General features: G+C 35.7%; 1 protein-coding gene across 1 annotated transcript in view; it reads right to left on the reverse strand.

Annotated features, from left to right (window-relative positions):
* The window catches only part of LOC145681695 (gamma-aminobutyric acid receptor subunit pi-like), a 95,195-nt gene that overhangs the window by 29,987 nt on the left and 49,906 nt on the right, over window positions 1-15,302 (reverse strand). The gene's annotated exons all lie outside the window — the stretch shown is intronic.

The raw sequence follows: 15,302 nt of genomic DNA on the forward strand, positions 1-15,302 counted from the left end.
AAATGAACGACTGACAAAGAAAAATAACTTTCACAGAATGTAGGTGAGACTCCATGAAAGGTGTAGCTTCGGTTTCAAGTTCAAATTCAATTTTTTCCCAGTATTTCTAGACTTTTTTCACTTATACTCACTGCCGGACTGGCCACGTGGGCTATTTGGCAATCGCCAAGGGCCAAGGTCAGAGGGGCCACGCAGGTATTACGGGGCGCAGGACCTGCAGGCTTTGGTCGCATTTTCGTGATCGCAAAGGCTTTCTTAAGTCTTGCTATCAAAAAGGTTGCGGAAGCCGAAGTTCGTATTTTCGAAAGAAGTCTTCTCTGGCCTCCCTTGCTCATATCAGTACGGCCCAGTGAGCCAGTAAAACTTCGTACTTAGCAAAGGCTCCCTCTAGTCCGTAACGGCCCCTTGTGCTTATTCGCTGTCACTTGTTTACAGAAAAAGATTTATTCCGGGTTGTAGACAACGAAAAAAGTAATTGATTCGTTTGCCTCATCAAGTGAAGAACTGCGTAAAAGACTGGCAAAGTAACTTCACGATTACATTTTATTGTCTCAGCATTATTTTTTGCGATCTATTTTGTACTACATATTTATTCAATACAGAAAATACGATTTTGTCACTTAGCATATTTTGCAACTGACATCCCAAGGGCCCTCAATTTGGCCAGTCCGGCACTGCTTATACCCTAACTTCGAAACTGTGGCGACTTTTGAAGGATGTCACGTCAGGAAAAGAAATTTAATTTTATCTCTAAGAGAAGAAAGTTTACTTAGCTCCAGAAAGCTATATGCTAGAATCAGGCACGCAACCAGAAATTTTTGTTGGGAGTGTCCACGCTTTGAGTCTTCAATATTACGAGGGCTATCCAGAAAGTAGATTACGTTTTGGAATAAAAAATCAACAAAGTATAGGAAACAAATTTTATTATATACAGATGAAAGCCACACACAAATACTACTTTTCGACATAGTCACCATTCAAATTAAGGCATTTATCGTAGCGATGTACGAGCTTGGAAATTCCTTCGTCGAAAAATTCGGCCGCCTGCGACTTCAACCACTTCGTTACCTCTTCTTGCAGCTGTTCGTCGTCATCAAAACGCTGCATAGCCAGCCACTTCTTCATTGCTGGGAATAGGTGGAAGTCGCTCGGTGCCAGGTCGGGACTGTACGGCGGATGAGGAAACAACTCCCACTGAAAAGATTCAAGAACTTCACGCGTGACATTTGCCGTGTGGGGCCGGGCGTTGTCGTGAATCAACAAGATCTTAGAGCTCAACATTCCTCTGCGCTTGTTTTGAATTGCTCTTCTGAGGTTTTGCAGAGTTTGGCAATACCTTTGAGCGTTTATTGTAGTGCCTCTTTCCAGGAAGTCCACCAAAATCACACCTTTTCTGTCCAAAAAAACAGTCGCCATCATCTTCCTTGCCGACATTGTTTGCATGCATTTCTTGGGTTTTTGGGGAGAACCTGTGTGCCCCCACTGCATTGATTGCAACTTCGTTTCACAGTTCACGTGTTTCACCCATGTTTCGTCACCAGTAACGATGCGATCGAGTAAAGAGTCACCATCCTTATTGTAGGCGTCCAAAAAGTGCAACGCTGCAGCCATTCGCTGATTTTTGTGGTCCTCTGTCAAGATTTTTGGAATCCATCTTGCACAAAACTTGTGGTAACCAAGCTTTTCGCTGATGATTTCGTGCAACAAACTTCGCGAAATTTGTGGAAAACTCAAAGAAAGTTCCGTTATTGTGAACTTTCGATTTTCACGGACTTTAACATCGACTTTTTTGACAAGTTCGGCAGTCACTTTGCTGGGTCTCCCACTTCGATCTTCGTCGTGAACATTGGTTCGGCCATTTTTAAATCTTATGACCCACTGTCGCACTCCACCTTCAGTGATAATGTTGTCCCCATACACTTCACACAGCTGCCGATAGATTTCTATCGGTTTACAGTTTTTTGCTGTCAGAAACCTTATTACTGCACGCACCTCGCAGCTCGCGGGATTTTCAATTAACGCAGACATTTCAAACCGTCACAGTATCTTAACGGAGCACAGCACGAACCTCTCACTAGCACGGCTAGATGCCGACTGAGCTGCGCAACGCTCTGACCCCAAGATGGCCGCGCTAGCCCCGCCCCTAGCGGACACAAACGAAAACGTAATCTACTTTCTGGATAGCCCTCGTACAAGTCACTATGTCAATGTAGTATTGAACGGATATTATTCTGCACCCAATAAGTAATTGTAAAATACTTCCACCTATACTTTCAGGGAAAAAATGATAGAACTAAATTGCTTTTATAAGAGGAAAAAAGTACAGATGAAGTGTAACAAAATTTTCATGCTACATCATTTATTTCCCTGTTAAACAACTAGGGTAAGTTTGGGTGAATCCGGACAGTTCTGATGTTTCTTTCTTTTACTACTACTCCGCTAAACAGAAATATCCAATAATTCGTCGTATTATTTAATGATATGTTGGTATGCGTGTACAACTGAAATAGTTTTTCTGTAATGGCATGTTAAGAAAAAGGCTGAATCCGGACAGTAGGTTGATGATTCCGGACACTGAACTTTGAAGGAAGCTATATACACGATAGGTGAATTTTAGCTTACTATCTTGCTACACTAACATTCTAACACGATAAGTACAGAATATAAATACAAATACATGATAAATACATACAAATTACGAACATAGCAATTTTTATACCAATTTCCGTACTAATTTCTGTTGAAATTGTAAGCTAAATGCACAGTAGTGTATTTATCACTATAGGTGATAAACTACCACTATAGGTTTAATCATTAAACATAGTCATCACATTTGTTTTCATCAGAACTACATTGTACTACTATTTTTTTTTTTTTTTTGCAAGTAACAACTAGATTATTAGTAAAATGTATAATATGTGTGCACTGAGATTACCACTTATTATTATTATTTTTATTATTATTATTATTATTATTATTATTATTATTATTATTATTATTATTATTATTATTATTATTATCATTATTATTATTATTATTATTATTATTATTATCATTATCATTATTATTATTATTATTATTATTATTATTATTATTATTATTATTATTATTATTATTATTATTATTATTATTATTATTTGAGTTAATGACGTCTGCCAGTTTCGTGAAGCACTAGTCATAATTCAGACACATCGTTCACAGATAAAATACAGTTCCTTATCACTTGCGAAACATCTTTCATGAAACCAAGTCTTACACACACTACAGGACACCCAGGAATCATATTTGCTTGATGATCGTACATAATAATTTTCCCCACAAAATCTAAAGTTGTTTTCATCCATACCTTCGATTGTATTTGAGGAGACAGTTTGAAACAAACTGCAATTCGTGACACTTAATCTTTTAGCAATAGCTGGCCTTTGGCATGTGGGTTTGGAAGAAGCAACAGCAAGAAAAGATATGAACTGTTTGCCTGAGGACTCTGAAGGCGATTGAGACGTGTTTGAGGATGAGTCTGATGACACAGAAGAGGAATTGTTTCCAGCTACTGGCGGATCATGTTCTTCATTCGACAAAAGAAATTCATGTTCCCAAACTTGTTGCGAATCAAATAGGAATATACCAGATGATGTAGTCATTCAGTAGTGTAGAATTTTTGAGCACCTTATGATTAGCATTATGTAATTTAGTTCTGTTTGTAGGCCCTAAGATAATTTTATAGTTTTTTCTGGTGATTTCTCGGAGTCCATTTATGGCAAAAATGAATAGACTCCAGATATAAGCAATAGACCTCACGTGTTATTTCACACTCATAAACGTGAAAAGCGAGAGAGTGTTCTGAATTCACTTAGTCAATTAATTACATTGTCCGGATCCACCTTAACGTAATAAACGTGTCCGAATTCACCCTTCCCTAAACGTACGGATTCGCTCGTTTTGAGCACTGTATACTTGAGCAAGCACCCGCAAAGTAATAGAATTCTTCCAATATGCAACGAATAAAGTAGGGTCTTCGCTTCGATATATATCTTATTTAACCATTTTCTGACAACCACTTCTGTGTAAAACCTTAACATATTCCACTAAAAAATTACATCAGGTCAAAAAAAATTAATAAAACTTTCCTGTTTGTTCTTCTTTCCCCCACCGTCGAAAGTACTGCCATGAGCAAAATAAATGACGCGTCTCTTTATTTTGAAGTTTTTTGAAAATATCTCCGTTTTCTTTATATGTTCGAAATTTCGGAAGGTTTCCCCAGCAGGACAGGTTAATAACAAACCCGTTTTTAATACTTGTGTTAGAAATTAGCTTAAAATAAAGAAATTAGAAGCAAAAAACATTAAATCGACAGAAATCTCGAGAATTACCAACTCTGCTAAAGTGGGAAATTTTCAAGAACACGAGGGAATTCTGCTTTTCAACACGAAGCAGCGACATCTATGTCATTGAGAGAAATGTGGATTAAATCTACAAACTAAACTTTTAATGAATATTTCTAGTATATCTTATTATATGCATTATCTGCAAACTCCAAATATATGAATATATGCTAAGTATTAACATAAAGATAGAGCAAATAGTGGAAATTATCTATGGAAAAGGACGAATTGGTAGGACGATCGTAATGAAATATCATCTTTACCGGAACAGGCTCAGTTCACGTAAAAAAACAAATAGCTCAGTTAGTTAAAGTAACGAGTCTGTATGCTGAAGGTTGCGGATTCGATCCCTTGGAAGTGCCGTTACCATTTTTATCACTACACTACGGTTATTTTATTTATTTTTTTATGTGGGAAAAAATCAAATTGTAACGTATGTGTAAAACTCATGACGATACCAAAAAAAAAAAAAAAATCCGTTGTCGTACTTGCATTAGCGTCCCTAATTTTGTTTGCAAACAGTTTCGTAATTATTTCCCCTGTGCTCACTGCTCACCATATGCTCGCTGGCGCATAACGAATGTTTCCCAGTAAATGTTAATTCTAATTTGGAGAATTTTATAAAGTTTCACAATATTTCTCACTAGATAGTCTTCTATCTACGTGTTTGGATATTTTGATAACAGATTTCCCTATTAAATGTTTAATTTTCTCTAGATGTTTAATTACGGAAAAGTTTTACAATGTATTTGTATTGAATTGAAATTGTTTTGAATTTACTACATAAGGTAAGTAGACCGAAGGAGGAGAACTCAAATAATTGATATTCTACTTAAAAGCAACCTATTGTAGAATGATGATGCTTCTTACCTTCAGCACATAATCTTTACGTTAGAGAGTCAGACAGAGAAAAATCCTGGTTTTTCCTCCTCTATGACCACCCATCTTAAACCTCTACATATCATTGTTCGTCTCACAAAATTTCGGTGCTCCAAAAACATTCAAATAATAATAATAATAATAATAATAATAATAATAATAATAATAATAATAATAATAATAATAATAATAATAATAATAATAATAATCCTGAATATGCCATCCTTACATAATGTAAGGATATCTTAGTTTCCTAGTTTAAATCTTAAATATCTTAGTTTAAAATGCTTTCTTTAGTACTTATTTGAGCAACCATGTAGGAGGGGGTACGACTTTTTATTTTGCCCCTCTCATTTCAGTACCCTTCCAACAGAAAGTAATCTTTGATAAGCAGGACAGACAAAATGAATAAGAAATATATTTACAGCATCCTCTCCCCTTTCATGATTGGAATATCACGTAATATTTTTTATTCTACGAAAGATGGCCCTGTGCGGTTAGGGGTAGGTAACTAAAAAAAATACCTAATATATAGCACCCCTTGATTGTAATATTACCGCTTCTTTATTTGTACGAGGGAGCCCCTACACAATCAAGGGTAACAAAAAGAATAGGAAGAGTGTCTATTGATTCCAGTGGTGGATCCATAGACAAAAAAAAAAAAAAAAAAAACGGGGGAGGGGAGGGGAGGGGAAGTGAAACATTCTTTTGATGATGTGAAGCTGTCACAAATTACCACTTAACTAAACTAAACAATAGTGAGGGGAACCGGAACCCAGTCAGTTTAAATTGATGTAAAAGTTTAATTTTTGGCTTCATATTAAAGTTTTGGTTTCAAATGAGAATTTCAGTCCAAGTGGTCAATCATCAAATCTCGTGGGGCTCTTCAGTGTAGGCTAATACGGCCCCTTATGAGAAAAGGCAAAATTATTAACATGTTTATAACTTTCGAATTTTTCGTCTATTTTAAAGAAATATTTTGCTTCGTATTAAAGTGTTGGTTCCAAATGACAAATTCAGTCCGAGTGGACAATGATCAAATCTCCGGGGGGAAGTCTTCAGTATAGGGAGCTACGGCTCCCTTATGGGAAAAGGCAAAAATATGAAAATGCTTATAATTTCCGAATTTTCCGTCTATTTTAAAGAAATTATTGGCTTCATATTAAAGTCTTGGCTTCAAATGACAATTTCAGTCCGTGTGGACAATGATCAAATCTCGGAGGGCTCTTCGGTGTAGGGGTTTCGGCTTCTTTATGGGACAAGATTCACGTAGTTGATATTGCAAAATTGTTTTGTATATATAAGTGGAAACTTGCACCATTTGGTTAATTTTACCTCTTATGTTTTGCAGATTCATATTCCAAGCAATAGTTATTTCGCAGAGCTAAAAGAAGGCACTTACTAGTTTCATTAAAATGAAATGTCTTTTATGAGAGGAGCAGACGAACGAACAGGCACCCAAACGTTGGTTGAGTCGTACGGTTGAAACTCGTTAAGCTCGCTTCAATTATTATTATTATTATTATTATTATTATTATTATTATTATTATTATTATTATTATTATTATTATTATTATTAATAATAATAATAATAATAAAGCATTGCAGGGACCTTTGGTGCAGGGGGTCCGTGGCTCGATTCCACTTCGTGCCAAGTGAAATTTGAGGTGGACAAATACCGTGTGCATGGGTATGTGTTTTCTTGAGATTTTCCATTTTCCTCCCACTTTCTTCATTTCACCATTTCATTCATCATCATTCTCCCTTAGCGTAGGTGCATAATCGTCCAACGTTAAACTAGATATTGCAATTTCAATAATAATAATAATAATTAATTCAACTGAAAGGACTGTAATTTATGTGGACAGCAATTATCATAAATATGCAACCATTATAAAAACAATGCTTTGAGTGGAAAGATAATCCTTCCCAAGTGTTAACGAATGCGCACGAGATAAGACATGTCTCGAGAAAGAGACAAGACGCGCTTTGTGACATCCAAGATAATACGAGGCAAATGTTTTGGACACGAGATAGCTTGTAAAATGTCTCGTCTTGTCTGGAATGTCTCGAAAACAAAAGTCTAAGTTTTAAAATTATTTTTCAAGATCTATTCTCTCAGAAGTAGTTCTCTGCCTTAAAATTAATAACGACATTTGTGATTTAAAAAAAGATAAACAATGCCTAAAGTTAATAGTTAACTTTTCGAAAAGAAGCTTCATTAAGGGTGAACCTGAAAGATGTCCACAAACTTCGGGAGGTGATTCGTGACATCAAAAGGAGACAAATGGTCCTCTTGCAGTTTTCGAATTCAGCTTCGTTGTCGAGATACAGGATTGCCAACTGGTCGTGTTTGAGAAACTCACTGGGAATAAATTCAAGTCCAAGAATAAACTACTACTCATATATTTTTCAGGTCAATTGACTTATACCATGTTGTAAGGTCAAATATTTATTTATGAAGTGTGTACAAAATTCGCCAGGGTCTTTTCTGAGAAAATCGTCGAGAAAAAGTCACCTCCAAGAATAAACTACCCCTCGTAAATTTTTCTAAGAGAAATATCTGATACTGCAATATAGGGTTGTTAATTAAATATTGATTAATGAAAAATAAACAAAATTGTTAAAACCATTTTTGAGAAAATAGCGTTTTTCGATTTTCGGCTGTTTGTAAACCACACTTATTTTAGGTGGTAGGAAAAAATGCTAAAGCTCCTGTAAGAATACTAAGTAAACCCTAAGTTTAAAATTTGGTGTAGATAAGTTGAACGGTATGGCCTCTAGGCGAGTGCATATAAAAGTGTGCCGAACGGACGGACCGGAAGGACGGGTGTCGAAAAGTCACATTTTCGGTATGTAGACGCCATGAAACATGTAAATCCGTTGAAATCTGAATTTGATATTATTTTCACAATCACTGTATTTTCTTCTCTCTTTTGTCGCTGAGAAAAGCCTGAGTTTACCACAAAAAGCTAGGGAGTTTCTCAAAAAATATTCAATTACAGGGCCACCGCACTAAACTTTTTCAATTCAATTTCTTAACTGTGTTAGACCGCAGTTGTTACTGAAGTGTGTATTTGGATAATACGAATAAAATTATCGTATTATTCAAATACATCGAATGTCAGATTATCGAATAAGAAACTTCGATTGAAGAAAATCCATACTACAAAACTAACTCACACTTTGAGCACATTTTCATTAGACATATAATAGACCAATTAATGCAATCATTGTTTATGAAATATGAAGAAAATCAAATGAGTCACTTTGGGAAAGTCGTTCAAAAAGAACACGTCAGGAGTAACCTACCTCTTGTGAATTGTTTCAAACAATGAGTTAAGATATACTTTTGGTTATTAATGAAATATTTATTTGCGAAATTTGAACAAAATCGCCTGTCGTTCGAAAAAATTGTCGGGGAAATAACCTTGACCCCAAAAATAAACTATCCGTTGTAATTGTTTTTCATAGAAATGACTTATACTAAAATATAGGGTTATTAATGAAATACTTATTTATGAATTATCAATAAAATTGTCCGAGTAATTTTTGAGAAAATCGTGAGGGAAAAATAACTCCCCGAATAAACTATCTCTTGAGGATTCTTTCAGGGTAAGCGAGTTATTCCATATTACTAGGTTTTTAATGAAATATTTATTTCTGAGTACGAACAAAATTGCTTGACTCATTTTTGAGAAAACCGTGGAGGAAAAACACCCCCAAGAGTAAACTACCTCTCGCATATTTTTTCAGGACAAACGAGTTTTGCCATATTGTTCGGTTATTAACGAAATATTTATTTTTGAAATATGAATAAACTCTTTTGAGTCGTTTTTGAGAAAATCGCCCAGACAACACTCCACCAAGAATAAACTACCCCTCGCATTTTTTTAGGACAAACGAGTTATGCCATATTGATAAGTTATTAATGAAATCTTTATTTATGAAATATGAACGAAAACATTTGAGTCCATTTTGAGAAAATCACTGAGAAAAAACTCTACCCCTTGTAGATTTTTCTCAGATAAATGCCTTATACCACAAAATAGGGTTGCTAATTAAATATTGATTTATAAAAAAAGAAAGAAAACAAGATCGTTAGAGCCAGTTATGAGAAAATATCTTTTTTCTATTTTCATCGTACAGGAAACTACCCTTGTTTTGGGAGTAGGAGGGAAATAAAAAAACTATAGGAAACACTATGAAAATCTTAAACTAAAATTTGGTGCAGATAAGTTGAACGGTATGGCTTCTAGGCGAGTGCACAGAAAAGTGTAGCGAACGGACGGACGAACAGATAGACACCTATCGAAAAATAACTTTTTCGGTGTTAGGGGCTATAATACGTGTAAATTCGTTGAAATCTCAAATTTGATTTTTTTTTCCGAACACCATACTTTCTTCTCTCATTTGTCACTTCAAAGTAAAAGGAACTCAGAACTACAGATAAAAGACACCTACTTTTACACATAGACATTTATTGATTTAAAACTGTTTTAGTTTGTGTCATTTCACTTCCAATTGAAAGGTTTTACAATGATTAACGGTATACCAATGACGAGACGGAAGTTTTGAGGAAGTAAATGCATTCAGAAGTCTAGGCTGCATTACAGCTATCAGCCTGTTTTTATTTCTGCAATTGTTAACAGCTGTAATTTCGTCCAAACGCTACATGAAATAATTTTTGGTTGACGTCATTGTGTTACTATTTTAGTATTGTTCTCTTCAGACTTGGTTGAAGTTTTGTCTTAACGGTTATACATTTTTTCTTTCTTATTTCATCGTTACACATAAGAACAAAATGTTATGGTGAGTGGATAGATTCGAACCTACGAACATTGAGTTTATATTCTTCCAACACTTTACCAATGGACCAAGCTTTTCTTCACGTTAACGCCCGGTTACAGGGTTTACTACGATTTAAATAAAATGGCTGGCTGTTAGAATTCCCTGCTCACATATTTCGATAAATAATTTTCATTGCTTCGTAGATACGTAGAGCAATTTTTAGATACACATTTTAGGAGTGAATTTTGGTGTATATAATAATTTCATGCCAGGTAAAAGCTAGATATGTTTTGATAAAATGTTTCATATGTAGTTCTCAATAATAGGCTTGCTGTTCGGAGTGAAGTTCCAAGGTTCAGCATTGCCTAGCAGTTTTTGCTATTAATATCCCTTCTAACAATATTGGCAGTGGACAAAAGTTAGCCCGTGTTGAAGCTTTTTGCTCCTAATTTAGTTATTTTACTTTATTATTTAACGAATATATTGAAAATTGTCATCAGGCACGTATGCAGTAATTTATTTCGGGAGAAGTCCGACTTTAATATTAGGATAAATTATAATAAAATTTAAAAGATAATCCTTAAATTTAGGCTAAATTTACAGAAAAGTTGGGATTTCAGAGGGGAGTCCGGACCACCTGGACCCACCCCTAAATGCGTCCTTGTTTGTCAGTAACGTTTCCTCATTTTGAAACCCTCAAAAACTTCGGATATATAAAGGAAAACGAGTTATTTTCGATAAAATATCACTTCAAGGAGACGCGACAGTTTTATTGCACATGGTGGTATCCCACGTTCACAATGGCAAGAATTCATTAATTTTGGTTCTCTGTCATTGTGCTCTATCGAAAGGTTAGGTTTGTAACATATTACTCCTACGAACAAGCATGAGTGGCAGATAGGAATACTGAACACAACTCCAGAGAAATGCATGCTGACCTTACGTTTATAGCTACGCTTTGGTGATTTGCCCTCAAGGTCAATCGAGTGGTAATTCAGTTCCGTCTCTGTTCTTAAGCCATGTTCGTATTACTTCGAACAGTTTTGATAATGAAAAGCATGCTTCTTAATATAACAGACTTCTTTCGCGTAAGAAATCGAAACTCAGTTGGACAGAGCAACTAGTCTGTAAGAATTAGGTTGTTAGTTAGTTAGGAGCCCAGTACGAGTAAGGGTTTTTATTACTATTGTTTTTATCTTTTTTATGTGAGGAAAAATCAAATTGTGACATCGCGATATCAAATGTATTTGATTAGGTAGCTTTGTCTTAGCTAAACTTTAAACATCAGTAACCGTCGAAATTATTTCACTAACCGATCACTTACTGAACATTTCAAACACGTCAAACCAGTGGCATAACATGAAGGTTAACCTCTCCTCCGCAGTCCTTAGTTATGCGTCCGTACTTTCAAGGGCGGACTAAGGGCCGGGCGACTGCCCGGGGCGCCAGAGAAAGAGGGGCACCAAAACGAGCCTCAAAAAGTAAATTTTATAATGTGCTTTCTACTGACGTTTTTGGTTTATATTCTTGTAAAGTAGTGGCAATTGTATGATCTTTTTCCATTTCGCTATGGAAGAAGAGAGTTTTATAGTACTAAGAGGGCTGTATCGAAAAATTGAGAGATGGCATGTAGAATAAAGAGTGCCGGGAATTAACTATTGTTTGTTTATTTGCTTGAGTTTAGCGTTCCACGGTTATGCCTTAATGGGCAAGGGAGATGTGGATAATAATTATAGTGGAATCCGAACCACTTTTATCGTTCAACAGTAATCCACCGGGAATTGGACCCGGTACCACAGAAGGCAGGCGTGCTAGCCACTAGACCAGGGGGGGTGGAGTTGGTATTGTTTATAGCGGGCCATATTCTTTGTGAAGTTTTCCTAGGTAATGGATTTCTTTTTGAAAATCGGTTTAAAACAGGGGCGTCATTTAGGGAAGGCAGGGAGGGGCATTTGCCCCCCGTGAGTTTGAGATGTATATAGATTTTATCATTAGAATAGTAGTATATCAGTGAAAAAAGCGAAATTTTGTTTATATCAAGAGGTCTTCCCCCCCCCCAAAGCAAAATCTGAAATGACGCTCCTGGTTTAAACTATTAAAAACACTATGATAAAATGTAAAATATAGGCTACTACTAGGGGAAGAGCGCCAAAAAGTCACTTTGCCCGTGTGAAAATTTGGCCTGCTCCGCCCCTGCGTACTTTCTGTATATTATTTGGCCTTGCAGCTTGTGCGGTCCCCACGCCACATTGTTGCGGGGGCGCTATTTACGCCTACCCTTCGAATGTAATTCAATAACTGTTTAAGAAATTCTACCATCAGCGTGAAAACGGGAATATATTTTTCTAATAGTCCCATAGAACTTTCACTCAGAATGCCAGATGCAATTTTTCAGAGTGGGCTCTGGCTAAGTAGAAGGAAGATCTGTTTCCTAAGTAAGTTCCTTTCAGAAAGTTTGCTATTTCTTTAACAGTGATATAAATAAACATATTCATCGTTATTAGCTCGACACCAAACCATCCTGGACAAATCCCTCTAGAACAATGATCGGCAAAAGTTATTCTGCCTAATTTTATAAGCGACTCAAGGGTGAAACACTTGTTAACGAAAGCAATGTTGTGTATATACTGCCTTGTTTCTGACAAAATATGAAGTCTTTTGTAATCTTTAGACACTTTTCCTATTCTTTTTGTCACCCTTGGTTGTGTAGGGAAGCCTCGAACAAATAAAGAAGAGGTAATATTACAGTTAAGGGGCGCTATAAATATATTAGGTATTTCTTTTGTTACCTAACCATAACGGCCTAGGGTCGTCTTCAGTAGAATAAAAAATGCTACGTGATATTACATTCACGAAGGAGGAAAGGATGCTCTAAATATATTTCTTATTCATTTTGTCTGCCCTGCTTCTCAGAAATTATATACCTTCTGTTGGAGAGTGCTGAAAAGAGAGGAGGGGAAATAAAACGTCGTGCCCAATCATACATTTTAAATTTTGTAACGTGGTTGCTCAAATTATTACTAAAGAAAGCACTTTAAACTAAGATGTCTTACAACATTATGTAAGGGTGGCATATTCAGGAATAATAATAATAATAATAATAATAATAATAATAATAATAATAATAATAATAATAATAATAATAATAACAACAATAATAATAAATATGAATGTCTTTGGAGAGCCGAAATTATGTGACACGAATCATTATAGGTAGAGCTTTAAGATGAGTGGCGATAGGGGAGGAAAAACAGGATTTTTCTCTCTGTGAATCTCTAACGTTAAGATTATGTGCTGAAGGTAAGAAGCATCATCATTCTACAATAGGTTGCTTTTACGTAGAATATCTATTACTTGAGCTCTCCTCCTTCGGGCAACTTTGCTTATGTAGTAAATTCAAAACAATTTCAATTTAAGACAAATATTTATAGAGAAAATTAAACATTTAATAGGGAAATCTGTTATCAAAATATCCAAACACGTAGATAGAAGACTATGTACTGAGAAACATTGTGAAACTATAAAATTCTCCAAATTAGAATTAACATTTACTGGAAAACATTCGTTATACATCAGTGAGCACAGGGGAAATAATTACGAATCTGTTTGCAAACAAAAATTAGAGACACTAATGCAAATGCGACGATATTTTCTCTCTTTTCTTTTCTTTTTTCTTTTTTCTTTTTTTTTGGTATCGTCATGAGTTTTACACATATGTTACAATTTGATTCTTTCCCAAATAAAAAATAAATAAAATAACCTTAGTGATAAAAATGACAACACTACTTCCACGGGATTCGAACCGTCTACCTTCGGTATACAATCTTGTTGCTTTATCTAACTGAGCTATTCGCTCTCTTGCGTAAGCTGAACCTGTTCTACAGTAAAGACGATTTTTCATTACGATTGGGCTAACAATTCGTCTTTTTCCATAGGTAATTTCCACTATTTCCACTATCTATACGTTAATACTTAGCATAGATTCATATATTTGGAGTTCGCTGATAATGCATATAATAAGACATATTAGAAATATTTCGTTAAAATTTTCGTTTGTAGATCTAATCCACGCTTCTCTCAATGACATAGATGTCGCTGCTTCGTGTTGAACTGCAGAATTCCCTCGCGTTCTTGAAAATTTCCCACTTTAGCAGAGTTGGTAATTCTCGAGATTTCTGTCGATTTAATGTTTTTTGCTTCTAATTTCTTTATTTTAAGCTAATATCTAACACAAATATTAAAAACGGGTTTGTTATTAACCTGTCCTGCTGGGGAAACCTTCCGAAATTTCGAACATATAAAGAAAACGGAGATATTTTTAAAAAACTTCAAAATAAAGAGACGCGTCATTTATTTTGCTCATGGTAGTACGTATAACACTCTTTGCACTTCCTACTCAGCACTGAATTGTGGGAAGGTACAGTGCTTCAAATAGGCATCACAGCAAGTCTCCACATTACACATGCGAAGAGCAGTATTATCGTAAGCTTAGGGTGTCCGGATTCAGCGACTGTCCGGAATCACCCAAACTTACTATATAGTTTTATTGAAAAAGTATACAATGTATGTTGAGTTAGGAAGATTTTGGGGAGAGTGTTGACTCAATGGATCCATCCGTGCGTACGCCCCTGACTAGAATCAGTGCTTAAGTAAGGTAAACTTTTTTCTATTATTTTGTAGCGATAATATTTATACAGGGTGTTGCAAAATTTGTTACAATATCTTGGGATAGATTTCTCACATCAAAATAAGAAAAAAGGTTTATATGGACTTGTGGTCGGAAGTACATAGTTTCGTAGTTACAAGGTACCGAAGACGTCAGGGGTAAAAGTAAAGGGGAACGTGGGGGGACGCCGTCTCCGCAGTTCCTAAAAATTACAGTGAGTAAAGATAGGCAGGAAAACAGCGTGACGTCATGCCGCCACCTACCGTCCCCCTACCTTTTCAGATCCACTTTTACCACTGGAAGACGTGAAAAAAAAAATGAAATTTAAAGGTCCATAGTTCCACTATTATAGAAGCGATCGTAGTCGGGTCAAGACATCACTGAGGAACTAGCATGTGAACTATCTAAATATTTATCTTTCGTAACCTCCTGTACTTGCGCAACCATTTTTAGAAAGGCTGTTTGCGAGCACTTGACCGCTCTCCACCTACCTCTAAAAATTGGTATGCAAGTACTGGAGCATTCTTAAACATGGATATTTGTATAGTCCACATACCAGTTCCTCAGTGATGTCTTGACCCGAC

This window comes from Thermobia domestica, chromosome 3, assembly GCF_964235325.1.
Source record: "Thermobia domestica chromosome 3, izTheDome1.hap1.1, whole genome shotgun sequence".
In the NCBI taxonomy this organism is placed as follows: domain Eukaryota; kingdom Metazoa; phylum Arthropoda; class Insecta; order Zygentoma; family Lepismatidae; genus Thermobia; species Thermobia domestica.